At 41.4% G+C, this 14,366-nt stretch overlaps 1 protein-coding gene across 16 annotated transcripts in view; it reads right to left on the bottom strand.

Moving 5' to 3' along the window:
• DLG2 (discs large MAGUK scaffold protein 2) overlaps positions 1 to 14,366 on the bottom strand; it is a 1,584,089-nt gene that overhangs the window by 365,450 nt on the left and 1,204,273 nt on the right. The window lies entirely within an intron of this gene.

Genomic DNA, 14,366 nt, shown 5'->3' with positions numbered 1-14,366 from the left:
ATAAGCACAACATATGAAAGCTGCTGAGAGAGGCAGCTGCACTGCTGGAAGCATTCACACTGCGAGGAGGGCAATACTTCCACTGCTCCCACGGGAAATCTGCCAGCAAAAGACTCTGAGAAATGCACTGATCTGCTGCATCTACACATCTTGGATTTTTTACCTGCTCCACTTTGTGGGTTCTACTGGTTAACTATCAGCCTGCTGACAGAGTGGTGATTGCAGGAGGTTTACACACTAAACCCAGACTTTGAGAATACAACAAACCAGTCAGTGCTTTTATCCCAGGTTCTGCCAGTAGACCCACTATATGAAACTTTAATACCTAACCTGTACAGAGTAAGGTACGGGAGCTCTAAAAATAGTGAAATTTTATAAAGAAACCATTTTAAGGTATCAACAGACTTTGAAGGCTCAAAAACATGAAATCAGCCAAACAAACAGCTCTTCTTTAACAATGTGAAGCACTTACAGGATCATTTGTTTGCCATTATTTTGCATGAGTACTGGAATCTCATGAGAGTAGTGTTATAAACACCCCATTTGCAGAGCTGTCTACATTGCAATTCAGCTGTGCCTGCATCCTGCACCTTTGAGCAAAGTATTATGGTAATGGTGCCTGTTGGGCTTGTGCATCACTCCACACATTCTTGTATCCTGCTCTTACACTATATGGAGCTGTATGGGTGAACTGTTCTCACTTCCTTCTCCCTCACAAAGTTCCACAAAGCAGACTGAAGCAGAGTGGAAGGAGAGTAGAGAGTGGAGTAACCAGAGGGCGACATATCTGCAAGAACTCCAGTTACTGCATAAGGTGAGTAACCTCTTCTTCTTCTTTGAAACGTGTCCCTGTGGTGCTTCACTGCAAGTGACTTCTGAGCAGATCCCCCTACTCCCCCACCAAGGGAGCAGGAGATTTGGAATAGAGTCCAATACAGAAGAGAGAACTGCATTGCCTACAGGAGCACCTGATCTCACTTCAGCCACCAATGCATAATGATTGGAAAATTTGAACAGAGGACCAAGTTGCTACTCTACAGACATCTGCAACTGCTCCATCCTTCAGTAAGGCTATCGAGGTAGATACTGCTCTTGTGGAATGTGCTATCATCCAGTATGGGGGTAGGATGGGGCATCGGTCCTGCACTAGCCCTTTAAGGATTAAAACTGGTACCAGAAAGAGGGATGGAGCGGTGGAGCTGTGGGGCAAGCAGCTGAGTCAGGAATTAGCCAATTAGGGCCCAGCTGAGGGCACTATAAATAAAGGCTTCTGGAGGGGTAGAGACAGCCACATTCTTGTTCTGGCTGTGCAGCAGGAGAGACCTGGTTGTCAGGAAAGTGGGAGGCTTCTGAGACAGGGCAGTGCTGGGAAGAGGCAGGCAGAGCTGGGGAGCTCTGCCCTGATCTCACTCCCAGGCTGTAGGGATTGAGACAAGGCCTGAGAGAACTAGGGCGACAGAGAGGCAGCCAGGGAAGGCAAAGGTCCACACCCTCTTACCAATGATGAGTGGCCATTTCAGACAGTAGTTTACCCCTGAGGTAAAGAGCTAGATGAAGACTGGCAGTGTGTCACTGAGGCAAGGAGGGCATAGGGGTTTGGGGGTTCCCAGAGGGGGAGGAACCCAGAGTGCAGAGACATGGGGAGACACCAGTCAGAAGGAGGTGCTCCAGCATCAAAAAGCTAATTCCCTAAGTGCCCAGCAGGAGGTGCCCACAGTGGTGAGCCACATCACCTTAGAGGGGGGTTGCACATGAGTTAAGTTGTAACAGATCCTAATACATATGATGATCTGCTTTGATAAACTCTGGTTTGAAACAGCTGAATACTTGTTTCTGTCTACTGCAACAGATTCATATCACATAGGCAATCTCTTAAATGGTCCTTTCTACATAAAGGGTTAATGCCCTCCTGATAATTTAGGGTATGGAATATGGTTTCTTTAGTCATTGGGAGTGGTTTTGAGGGAGAAAAATTGAAGATAAATATTCTGAGGACAACTTAGGTAAAAATCTTGGCTGGACCCATAATGATACTTTCCCTCTGATGAATACTCTGCCATTAAAGCTCCCAATTCTCCAACTGTTTGGGAAGAAATGATAGCTACAAGGAAGGCTAACAGATAAATCTAATAAATGAAACATAGATAGTAGCTCAAAAGCAATTAAGGAATAAGTTGAGGTCCCAGCTAGGAGTGGGATTTCTGGCTGTGTGAAAAGCTGTTATTCCTGCTAAGTGTATGCTAATACAATTCACAGACAGACCCAATGTTTTCACTTCCAACAGCTAATCCAATATCCTGGGAAAAAGAGAATGAGTCAGTGAAATTTGCTGACTGTTGCACCAATGATAATAGCTTTTCTATTTCTAGAAGTAAATATTTCTTGTGGAGTCTTTTCTGCCATCTAATAATAGGTGTTGTACCTCTACTGAATAGGATACTTCTACTCCCAGAAACCATCAAGAAACCATGCTTGAATGCCTCAATCTGCAAATTGATGTAAAGTGTTTGATCAGCATCCTGAATCACTAGGTGAGGAATGAACAGAAATTACCACAGGCTAAAAGTGAGTCTGATAAGATAGGGATACCAAACTTGTCTTCACCATGTTGGTGCGAACGATATGGCGTTGTTCCAAGCTTGTTCAATCTTGTTGAGAATCTTTAACATTAACAACATCTGAAAGTATACAGAAAAATATCTATAAAATCCACAAAGAGTTTGCAATCTTCAACGAGGAGGTCTTCAAAGGTACTCTGTATCTCTCTTGAGAAGTCCAACTGCTGTTACCAAAGTGCTCTTCTCATGACCACTATAGTGGATGTAGACAATGGTGCAGTAGGAGCAAGGAGGCCTGGAGCAATGTGCAATGGCTTTAAAATCATCATGATGTTCCTCTAGTAATGGCTCAGTAAACAAATTTAATTTGCTATGATTCAAATAGTGGTATTTGGCCAGGCATGTACTTTGCTATTCTGAATCAAAGCATGACTAAAGAATAAAATTGGGGTCCAAAACACATCTAGTCTTTCATAGTCCTTGGGAGGACTTTGGGCTATTTTGCCCATAATGTTCATTAATGACCTCCAATATTAGAAAATTCAGAGCTGGATGAGAAAACAGAAACTCTGACTCTGGCAGGGATATATTACTTTTTATTCACCCTCTTGCAGTACCTGGGATTTAGCAAACAAATTCAGTGGGCTCCATAAGAGCTTCATTGACTGAAATGGCAATCCTCAAGATGTTAAAATGTGCAAATATAAACGAGGTTATGCAGGGATTATGTCTACGATTCGCTCAATCACTTCTTGAAACTGCATGAAGTCATCCACTATGGAAGGCGGTCAAGTCATCATAGTTTCATCAGGAAATGAATGAATCCTCTTATTTGCCTTTGCTTCTTTTTCCTGGAAGAATTCTTTCTTTGGCAAAGGTGATAGTATAGAAGGTTGAGGAGAAAAATGAGGAGTAAAATTAGTTCGAAGCAAGGGGTTTGATTCGAACTAATGCATCCTGGAGTATACTTCCTGGTTCGAATCAGCTGTTGAGCAGAATAACGCGTGGGTGAGATTATGCTAATGAAGCGCGAGATATTTAAATCCCCGCTTCATTAGTAATTTTGGTCGGCTACATTTGCATCCCTAGCTCGAACTAGGAAGCAAGTGTAGACATACCCTAACATAATGCAGGAGGGCCAAGTGACACCCATGCTGCAATTATAGAATACGATAGCAAACAGGCAAATAGTAGACTCTTGTCTTGGCCAAAGGAAGTTGAGAAGAAACTGAGGGAAGCTCACCCAGGGTACATCTACACTGCACCGCTATTTCAGGATACTGGAGATATCCCGAAATAGCTACCCCATGTCTATACAAACCGCCTGTTATTTTGAAATATTTTTCAAAATAACAGGCACACTATTTCACTATCCCAGTAAACCTCATTGCACAAGCATTAAGGATGGCTCAAAATAGCACGTTATTTCTAAGTTTGGCTCTGTGTAGTCACGTCAAATTTCTAAATAAACTATTTCAAAATAGATTCAAGATAAGATACACAATTTGCATAGCTCAAATTGTGTATCTTATGTCTAGTTTAGGGTGTTGTGTAGATGTACTCCCACATAGCCTCATATAGCCTCAGTGCAAAGCATGAGGCTGTGCAGAATGTACATGTGTGCCAACGGGGCACTGCTACCACATGTCTCTGATCAATGGTGTACGGTGCAACTATACACGAAATGGAAGATCTAAAGGGACACTTCTCTAAGAAGAATTTCTATTTGTTCATGTGCAACAAATAGAGCAGATTCACCTTACAAGCTCAAACGTCCTTCTTATGTATGAAACATTTAGCTTCCAAGCATCTGCACATACACACAGAAGCCAGATTTACAAAATAGATGACATATGCCATGTGCGTCAGACATCAGTGGACCATACATTTTTCCTCAAACAAGTTGTTGGGCTCAATATATGGGTAATGGTGAGAAAGGTACTAGCCTATGTTACACAGAAGAGCACAGTCCATGATCTACTGATTCTTTCTGGCTGCCAACTATGTTTCTATAAACTTCAACTGGTTTGTTATGCTTTTCTTTAAAACACTCCAATTCCACCAATGATTTTGAATACTACACAAATTTTCTAAGAACTGCTTACATAAATATTACTGGAAAATATGTAAACTTTAAATATAATATTTTCTTTCAGTCCTGAAAATCTTTTCACTAATACAGCATTTATTTTTATATGAGATAGACCATTTAGATTGAAATTATGGAACATGTTACTATAATTGAAATCACTATGTATAATTGTTATTTGATAGTAGCACGATGGTAGATATAAACTGACTGGCTTTCTTGAAATCCTCAGATCAACAATAAATCTTGATGTTATGTAACACTGATTAAGAAAGAAAAAAGAGCTGCTTTAGGATTGTTACTATTTTTGCTAAATTCAATATTGTGCTCGTAAGAGCCCTTTAAGCAGAAGATGAGAATTTTTTTGGCGTGTGGTAGCTCAGAAAATTGTCTGGAGGAAGTTTATGTAGTGCAACAAAAACATCTTACACATACTCATCCTTACTCCTTCCCCAGATCTTCTGAAGGATATAAAGCTTGCTCCATCACCATGAGTTGAACTTGATTTCCCTATTCATAACACAAGCAAATTCATTGGGGTACCATATAAATTAAGGTAGGACACTATTTACAGCACCTGAACCCCTTTGTGAATGTTTTATGTATTCCTTTGAGCTACCATGATGATCCCTATATCAGTCCATTTGATATTACACTAATAATGCCTTTGCATTCTGAGCAACAGCCCATTATTGAGAATGATAGCATCAGGAGGAAAATATAACCCTTGATATAGCTCTACTCTGGAAAATTACTATGAAATTGTCACTTTCTCGTTCAACATACTGGCTCCCTTTGAGGTTTCAAAGTAGTAACTTTACTTGAATGATACAATTCTTTATAGTTTTACTTTTACTCCACTCAGCAGCTTTGAGGAATCAACTAAGCTGACAAGGGGTTATAGTGGTAAGATTCTTTGATTTTGTCATGATCAACAAAATTGTTTATCATATTGAACCAACTACACCTGCACAAATTCATCCAAAACAATCTGCCTGCACAGATGTCATTGAAGGCATAATTTGGAATGTGAACCTTTATGATGTGTGAGATAAAAAGAACTCATCTTAACTCTTAAAGCATATTGAGTTTGCAGGATTGCATACAGGAAATACCACATTCAGTTTGCCAGAAAATAAACACACCACTCTACCAATGCTTTTTTTTTCCTGTCATTTTTCTGACTAGAAATTCATTTTGATTATGATGGAGTCTCCTGTACAAGATTCAACAAGCACAATAGGTTAACATATAAACGCATGAACTGAAAACAATGATATACGTGGGACAGAGAAGATTACCAATAAGCATCACAGACTGTTGTACCTTTGCTTTTTTCACGTTCACATATTTCATATACAGTGTTAATGCACCTTGCTTCAAAGTGATTACTAATGACATGACAAATCTGCCTTCATCTTGATCTGTCATGAGCTATTGCTTCTCATTTGTGGGGCTCAACTTGACATGATTTCACGTTTGACTTCAGTATGTCTTTATATCATTTGGAATGACCACCATGAAAAAAAAAGAGCTTTACTTTAGCTGACCATAAAATATATCTTTGGATAGTCTTGAGTGGGCCAAATATGTCCCTGGATATTCTCGAATGAGATGCTCAGACCAATGCATCTATGCTTTTCAAAGCATGCTTTGAATGCCAGACATCTAACAATGATTAAGAATTTTGATTTTGGGAATCCTAGTCTATCATCTGACACTGCAAACAGACCAAAATCAGTATGTATGGAACTGATAAACATAGTGGCAATCTGTTGTCGGCCTCTCACAAACATACAGGAGCCTTATAAGCATGACTCTCTTTAACAGACATTTTGTTTTGTGCTTATTTTAATGGCCCCTTTTTTCCAAAGTGGTGAGAGAGAATTCCAGATGCAGAGTTGGTCTTAGCTATATGATGAGTAAGCACATCATCAAGCGTGGCTTTCTATGATAAATCACTCCTGAGGCAGCAAAACATCAAGGACTTGAGAGGTGCACTTTTGATCTTAACTTGGAAGACATGCATACCCCCTAGCACGAGTTTTCTTTAGGTTGATTGTAAAACTGAAATGATTGCATGAACAAGTGATCATCACCAATCAAGTGAGCAACCAGTGCACAATCATCAGCAAACAAAAGTTTCTTAATGAGTAAATCTGCCACTTTCACATGAAGACTACAGCGTGGAAGATCGAACAAATTCCCTTCAGTATGGAACTGAATAAATACTCCTCTGTTCATGTCATAAAACACATCCTTAAGTATAGCCCCCACCCAAAAAAATCCAAAAGAGCATGGGAGCCAGCACGCATGCTTATCTGGGCCACTTGTCATTAGAAAGGACTCTGATACTGCCCCATCTTTCACCATGCTGACACTCATCCTATCATGGGGATGACAGATATTAACTTTGCAGAGCATCCATTCCAAACACAAAGAAGTGTTTCCAGAGATCCTCAAAGCTCAGAGTCAAAAGCTTTAGTGAAGTAGACAATCACCACGTAAAGATTGCTATTTTGTTGCTGGCATGTTTCCTGCAGCTCAGGAGTTATATAATCATAGAATCATAGAACTGGAAGGGACCTTGAGAGGTCATCAGGTCCAGGCCCCTGCTCTCATGGCAGGACCAAGCACTGTCTAGATATCCCTGATAGATGTCTATCAAAACTGCTCTTAAATATCTCCCGTGATGGAGATCCCACAACCCCCTTAGGTAATTTATTGCAGTGTTTAACCACCCTGACAGTTAGAAACTTTTTCCTAATGTCCAACCTAAACCTCTCTTGCTGCAATTTAAGCTCATTGCTTCTTGTCCTATCATTAGAGGCAAAGAAGAACAATTTTTCTCCCACATCCATGTAATACCCTTTTAAATACATGAAAACCGCTATTATGTCCCCTCTCAGTCTTCTCTTTTCAAAACTAAACAAGCCCAATTCTTTCAGTCTTCCCTCAGAGGTCATGTTTTCTAGACCTTTAATCATTTTTGTTACTCTTCTCTGGACTTTCTCCAATTTCTCCACATCTTTCTTGAAATGCGGTGGTACCCAGAACTGGACATAATACTCCAATTGAGGCCTAATCAGCACAGAGTAGAGCAGAAGACTGACTTCTCGTGTCTTGCTCACAACTCTCCTGTTAATGCATCCCAGAATCATGTTTGCTTTATTTGGAACAGTGTCACACTGTTGACTCATGTTTAACTTGTCGTCCACTATAACTCCTAAATCCCTTTCAGCAGAACTCCTTCCTAGACAATCACTTCCCATTCTGTATGTATGAAACTGATTATTCCTTCCTAAGTGGAGTACGTTGCATTTGTCCCTATTAATCTTCATCCTGTGTGCTTTAGACCATTTCTCTAGTTAGTCCAGCTCATTTTGAATTTTGACCGTATCCTCCAAAGCACTTGCAACCACTCCCATCTTGGTATCATCTGCAAACTTCATAATCATATGCTCCATGCCATCATTGAAATCATGAAATTATGAAAGTCATGTCTATAAGTACTCTGACCAGACTGAAATACACATTGAGAAGACCACATTTAAAAATCAGATTTAATGTAAATATTTTAATTATATTCAATTTATTGCTTGTATTATTGTAGTGCCTAGGAACCCTGTTCATGGATCACAATGATTCCATTGTGCTAGACACTATGAAAATACAAAGACTCTTGCACCCATTTAAGTGCTAAGAAACCACATACAGATATAGACAGATCAATGGAGGAACCACAAGAACACAATGGGACAACACTGGTCAACGTGATAGGAAGTGGTCTCAGCACACTAAGGCCATGTCTACATTATGTGGAAGACAGATGTTGCCATGGACAATCTTCTGGGGTTCAATTTAGTGGGTCTAGTGAAGACCTGCTAATTCAAACTCAGATGGCACCCTCATCGGCACCAGTACTCATCACAAGAAGTAAGGGAAGCCGATGGGAGTCTTTGGTCTCATCAACCTCCCACTGTATGGATGGCAATTTAAGATACATCAACTCAAGCTACATAATTAACGTAGCTAGAGTTGTGTATTTTAAGTCGGACATCTGCTCTCTTGTTGGCCAGACCCAAGAGACTAGTTATTTGTATTTAAGTTAATTTAAAAAGCCTAATAAAGTAGTGCTAGTTAAAAGGGTTGATAACAAGTATGAAATTAACTTTTAACTTCATATTTAGAATATGTCACCATACAAAATCCAAATTAATTCAAGATTTTTTCAGGGTTAGGGTTAGTGGTAGTTTGTATACATTAACTATTTTCTGCCCTCTTTCAATTCCTTATATTTGATCCATTAACAACACAATACAAAGTAAATCAATTTAAAGTTCCATGTTCATTCTGTTTCATAGTTTTTGTACTTGGAATCACTGAAATTTATGTTTATTTAAATGACAAAAAGAGAGAAAGAGAAAAGGAAAATAAAAAAATATACATTATGCTATCTTTTCCTGGAAAGACTCCTACAATAGTTTGTCAACTTTCTTATTATACTCTCCTATTTTCATGAGGCCATAATTTTACCACAGTTGCAATCATATGCTTAAGGGAGAAGCAATGTTTCAGTGTTTTGTGAAATAGATGGGATGTCTCACTCCTGTTAACCATTTAAACACTGTTTTACATTTACATTCCTTCCAGTTTTCTAAAGAGATACTTTATGCACATTGATAAACTGCACAGTATTTCTCCAAAGATTATGGACAGATTTATTCCAAAGATATATTTTCTATGATTCAAACAACCTTATCTACCCTGCAGGAAGAAAGCTTTAGTGATCTGCACATCAGGTTTTAAAAATCTAAACATTCCTTCACAAATTATTAATGTCAATGACCATTTGAAGACAGAAGGAAGAAAGTGGTTATGATTTAGAAGTCAGAAGAAACTAAGAGCCATGGTACAGCTTACAGTAGGGGTGGGGAATCTTTTCTGGGTAAGAGGCCACACATAGGGAAGAACTGGAATCACAGTTCACCCACAAATTCAATTCACATGCTAATGGATTCAGTCGTGATATGGGCTGGCTGAGGACACTACCAACTTAATAACCATTGAAGGTGCTAACAGTTCTCTGAGTGGTATCCTTCCAGTCTTAGCAATCTATCTATTGACTTTGATTTTTATTTGCTTAGGTTTAAGTACCCATTCTCCAGATACTTAATGATTCTCTATCTCACCCCCCCTTCCTTTTTTCTTTTTCTGCCCCCTCCCCTTTCCCTCTCCTATTTATTTCGAGTTTTCATATCCCCTACTCATAACTCCGGTCATCTGAAGAAGTGGGCTGTGCCCAGGAAAACTCATGATACTATCTACATATTTTGTTAGTCTATAAAGTGCTACCAAACCATTTGTAGTTTTTTTCTGTAACTGATTAAGGGTATGTCTACACTACAAAGTTGGTTCGAACTAACGAACGTTAGTTCGAACTAACTTTCATAGGCGCTACACTAGCGCTCCGTTAGTTCGAATTTAATTCGAACTAACGGAGCGCTTAGTTCGAACTAGGTAATCCTCATTCCACGAGGATTAAGCCTAGTTCGAACTAGCTAGTTCGAATTAAGGGGTGTGTAGCCCCTTAATTCGAACTAGTGGGAGGCTAGCCCTCCCCCGCTTTCCCTGGTGGCCACTCTGGCCAACACCAGGGAAACTCGTATGCCACCCTGCCGGCCCCGGAGCCCTTAAAGGGGCACGGGCTGGCTTCGGTGCCCGTGCCAGGTGCAAGCCTGCCAGCACCCACGCAGCAGACCCTGCACCTGGCACGGATCGAGCCACCCACCCAATGCCCCCCAGCACTCCCCCTCTTCCCGGGACCAGGCTGGCGGCTCCCGGGAGCTTGCCCGGGACCGCAAGAGGCGGGAACCCGCCTGGGCTAGTGCGGACATCGTGGACCTCGTCCACGATCTCCGCACTAGGCACAGGAAAGTGGCCGGCTAGGGCAGGAGAGCTGCCAGCCTGGCCGCCCAGGAGCAGGTGTGCAAGAGAATCAAGGGGGTACACTGAGACCCCCCGACCCTGAGCCCTGAGCTTACAATGGCCGTACTGGGTCAGACCAAAGGTCCATCTAGCCCAGTAGCCTGTCTGCCGACAGCGGCCGACCCTAAGGACCCTAGAGGGGATGGACCGAAGACAGTGACCAAGCCATTTGTCTCGTGCCATCCCTCTCCAGCCTTCCACAAACCTTGGGCAGGGACACCACTCCTACCCCCTGGCTAATACCACTCCATGGACCCAACCTCCATGACTTGATCTCACTTCCCTTTAAACTCTGTTCCAGTTCTAGCCTTCACAGCCTCCTGCAGCAAGGAGTTCCACAGGTTGACTCTTTGCTTTGTGAAGAAGAACTTTCTGTTACTAGTTTGAAGCCTGCTACCCATTCCTTTACTTTGGTGTCCTCTAGTCCTTCTTTATGGGAACTAATGAAGAACTTTTCTGTATGCACCGTCTCCACCCAACTCCTGCTTTTAGAGACCTCTATTCTGTCCCCCCTCCGTCTCCTCTTTTCTAAGCTGAAAAGTCCCAGTCTCTTTAGCCTCTCTTCCTATGGGATCTGTTCCCAACCCCTGATCATTTTAGTTGCCCTCCCCTCTCCCAGCCTCTCTCTTACCCTCTCCCACCTCCTTTTCCCAGTCTCCTCCAGTTTTGTTCAATAAAGACAGATTCCATTTTTGAACACAATTGTCCTTTATTTTGTACATCAAGAAGAGGGGCTAGGGAAGGGTAAGTGGAAGGAGGTGAGGGAGGAATGGGGCACGAGCCCCCGATGGGGAGGACTGGGCTGGCTCTGCGGACTTCTGGGGGTGGAAGCTCTCCTGCAGCCCCCCAATTGACCCCCTCCCCAGATGGCAGCCTGTGGCAAGTGCAGCTGGGCTGATGGCCGAGTGCTGTGATGTGCCCAGTGTGGGCACTCAGGGCACTTCAAGCCAGGACTGCTTTGCAAGCGGGGCACCCCTGAGAACTGTCTGTCCGGGGTGGGGGTCGGGACCCTTTAAGCATAGCCCTCGGCTAGCCTGAGACAGCATCTCCACGCTCTAAGTCCTCTTCTGATGCCCTGCTGGCACTGCTTCCGGCCATCCTTAACCCCGCTTCAGGGTCCACTTAATGTGGACGTGCTAGTTCGAATTAGCAAAACGCTAATTCAAACTAGTTTTTAGTTCTAGATGCGTTAGTTCGAATTAGCTTAGTTCGAATTAACTAATTCGAACTAAGTTAGTTCGAATTAGCGCTGTAGTGTAGACATACCCTAACTTGGCTACCCCCTGAAGCTACAGAAAAATCAGTCACTGAAAAACCCTTTTGTGCTTTTGCACAAGAGCATCCACGGCAGTGTAGATGCTCTCTTCAGCAAGAAAGCTCTGATGGCCATTTTAACCAGAGGGGCTTATTGCGCAAGAAATTCATGTTGCCTGTCTACACTGCCCTCTTGTGTAAGAGCTCTTGCGCAAGAGGGCTTATTTCTCGTGGGGAGAGGAACAACTCTTCCAGAAGAAGCCCTGTTTTACAATGCTATTCTGTAAATTTACTTCTGGAAGAAGGCTTGTGCAGTATAGACAGACGACAAGTTTTTGCAGAAGAACGGCTGTTCTTCCGCAAGAACCTGCCAGTGTAGACGTAGCCTTACAGTTTGATTCCTTGAAAATAACTGAATTTCCATATTAATTTGAGTAGAGAGAGTAATTCATGTTTAACAATTATGAATTGAAATAATTTGGCTTCGGAAACTAAGTCCCATGGCAAAGAAACAATTCCTGGTTTAAAGATCATTCTTGAGGTTCAAACATATGAAATCTTGTAAAATGGGTATATAATAACTTCATGCTTCATTTAAAGAACTAACTTCTAAGACACTGTTAAGAAATATAAGCTGTCATTTTTTAGTAAAATATATACTATTAAAATTCACAAGCACAACGGGGCTGAATTAAAGTTGCAAAGGCAACCTTAATTCTGGCATTTCCTATCTTCTTGGCAGTTTTAATAATACAGTTCTTTTCATACAGTTTGTGTGTGTGTGTGTTTTCCAAGGTATTTCAAAAGAAAATTGAAAAAAAGCCCAGAAATTTTATCACGTGGAATCATATTAACACCCATATGGGCCCATTAGTTGGGTTGGAATCTGTAAATCCACTGCACTAATCTCTGCCACTTGCATTAACCAAGTAACTGATAACAACAGTAATTGTCATCCTCTATGTGGACCAGAAGTAGAAGGAAAGGGGACACACACTTTACCAGTCTCAGAGGGGTAGCCATGTTAGTCTGTAACTGAAGAAACACTTAAACAACAATGGTCCTATAACACGTTTGAGACTAAAAATATATAGATAGTATCGTGAGCTTTCATGGGAACCAACCTACTTCTTCTTCTTCACTGCACTGAGGCTCAGGAATCATGGATTCTATTCTAAGCTCTGTGTGGGACTATGTTTAGAGAACACAAGCTTCTGCCAGTATCCATCAAGCCTGATCCCTTCTGGCCTGACCCAAAGGCCACCCACTTGCCAAATATCACATCCTTGTAGTCCAAAGTGAAGGAGCACTAGTCTTTTCAAAGACAAAGTAAGAGGTGGAAACCTGGCATGGAAAATTTCAGTCCCAGCAGTGACTCATTTATAAGAAAATAATAATCTGGTTTTATAATGGTCAAGCAACCTTAATAATAGGCATCGCTACCAGCCTACCTATACTTAGAGTGATTCATGGTTTGCCCATTTATTTGGGAGGGTTGATATGCTGCATTTTAGACAGACAAAGCAGTGCTTCATATTGTCTTACCTTGGTTCTTCAAAGTATAATTATGCATCATAATTTTATAACTATATCAGTTTCAATTCTATGCATTTTTAACACATCATATTGCAAGCTCGGGTAAAAAATGTTATATAATTGATTACATGAAAACACTGTCCACATTACACCATGATCAGATTCATTTAGGAAATATACATTTTGGCTGTGTCTACACTGGCATGAATTTCCGGAACTGCTTAAAATGGAATACTATTCCGTTTTCAGTTTTTCCGGAAAAGGAGCGTCTACATTGGCAGGCTACTTTTCCGGAAAAGCCCTTTTTCCGGAAAAGCGTCTGTGGCCAATGTAGACGTGCTTTTCCGGAAAAGAGCCCCGATCGCCATTTTCGCGATCGGGGCTTTTTTCCGGAAAAGACTACTGGGCTGTCTACACTGGCCCTTTTCCGGAACAGTGTTCCGGAATAAGGACTTATGCCCGAGCGGGAGCAGAATAGTTTTTCCGGAATAGCGGCTGATTTTGTAGAGTAGAGCGTCGTTGCTTTTCTGGAAATTCAAGGGCCAGTGTAGATAACTCGCAGCTTATTGCGGAAAAGCGGCTGATTTTCTGGAATAAGTGGCCCAGTGTAGACACAGCCCATGATTCTGCTTCTTCAGAAATGTTAATAGGCAGTATTGCTAACTCCCTTCAGCAACACATATCCTTTTAAAAATGCAGAGGGTGTTGTCAATAAATGGGCTAAGTCAAATGGGCTAGGTCCCCAAGGAACCAATTGCAGATTCTCATTACTGAAATCCACAAGTCTTTTTTCCTACTTTATTTCTGTGCTCTACTAAAGACCACAACACTGTCAGAAAAGGGTTATATGACAGACTGTATACAACACATTTAGTAATAATGTATTAATTATGAACAAACAAATCCAAGCATTAAAACAGTATTAAAACGGTTTCTTCAAG

Source organism: Pelodiscus sinensis, chromosome 1 (assembly GCF_052426305.1).
Source record: "Pelodiscus sinensis isolate ZL-2025 chromosome 1, ASM5242630v1, whole genome shotgun sequence".
Lineage (NCBI taxonomy): Eukaryota > Metazoa > Chordata > Testudines > Trionychidae > Pelodiscus > Pelodiscus sinensis.
This window is presented reverse-complemented; position numbering and strand designations above follow the sequence as displayed.